This window comes from Ovis canadensis, chromosome 23 (assembly GCF_042477335.2).
Source record: "Ovis canadensis isolate MfBH-ARS-UI-01 breed Bighorn chromosome 23, ARS-UI_OviCan_v2, whole genome shotgun sequence".
Lineage (NCBI taxonomy): Eukaryota > Metazoa > Chordata > Mammalia > Artiodactyla > Bovidae > Ovis > Ovis canadensis.
In genome coordinates, this window is record NC_091267.1 from 62284251 (window position 1) to 62285479 (window position 1229).

The 1229-nt window shown below is 51.5% G+C and overlaps 1 pseudogene; it reads right to left on the minus strand.

Annotated features, from left to right (window-relative positions):
- Nucleotides 1-255: 255 nt before the first annotated feature.
- Nucleotides 256-830, minus strand: LOC138428345 (ferritin light chain pseudogene; annotated as a pseudogene).
- Nucleotides 831-1229: the final 399 nt, after the last annotated feature.

A 1229-nucleotide genomic window follows, 5' to 3' on the forward strand; every position in this document is an offset into this window, starting at 1 on the left:
GCCCCACCCTACACAGGAGGCTTCTGGGGCTCCCTCACCCTCATCTTTTGGTTCTGAAGCATCGCTCTTCTCTCCCCAGTTCTTTTTTTTTTTTTTTTGCTGCAAAAAGCTTTATGGTTTCCATTTGGTTAAAAACTTGGGAGAGGCTCCAGGGTGTTAAAAGTCTGCCTGGTGGCTGCAGAGAGGGGCTTCTGGCATAAGCCCTGCCATTGAGGGGGGGTGGTTTCCTCAGAGGCTGCCGGGCTTCAGAGGCTCCTAGTCATGCTTGAGGGTGAGTCTTTGGAGGAGATATGGGACCAGCCAGCCTGTGGAGGTTGGTCAGGTGGTCCCCATCTTCTAGGACATGTCCCTCCAGGAAGTCACAGAGGTGGGGCTCTGTGCAAGCAGAACCCAGGCCATGCATATCCAAAAGGGCTGGTTCTGGTGCTTCTCCATGAAAAGGGTGGCTTCTAGAGCATCCTGGGTTTTACCCGACTTGTCTTGAGACGCTTCTGTGTGTCCCGGAAGAGGGAGCGGCTGCAGCTCTGGTTTTGCATTTTCAAGAGATGCTGGGTGCCCTTGCACTTCTCCTTAACCCATTTGTAGAAAAAGTGGCCCATGCCCTCCAGAGCCATGTCTTTGTGGTCAGAATAGAAGCCCAGAGAGAGGTTGGTGTAGGAGGCCGGCAGAGGTGTGTTGACCAGGCAGATGACAGTGGCCTCCACCTCAATGGAATAATTCTAATGAATCTGGGAACTCGTGGTTGATTGGTAATGGGCATGTGTACATGCTAAGTTGCTGCAGTTGTGTCTTACCCCATGGACCGTAGCCCACCAGGCTCCTCTGTCCATGAGATTTCCCAGGCAAGAATACTGGAGTGGGTTTCCATGCCTTCCTCCAGGGGATCTTCCCCATCCAGGGATCAAACCTGCGTCTCTTATGTCTCCTGCATTGGCAGGTGGGTTCTTCACCACTAGCGCCACCTGGGAAGCCCTGGCAATAGGGTGGTGGTTGTTGTTCTCCAAAATCACTGCAGATGGTGATTGCAGCCATGAGATTAAAAGACGCTTACTCCTTGGAAGAAAAGTTATGACCAACCTAGATAGTATATTCAAAAGCAGAGACATTACTTTACCGACTAAGGTCCGTCTAGTGAGTGTTGGACTGTGAAGAAGGCTGAGCGCCGAAGAATTGATGCTTTTGAACTGTGGTGTTGGAGAAGACTCTTGAGAGTCCCTTGGACTGCAAGG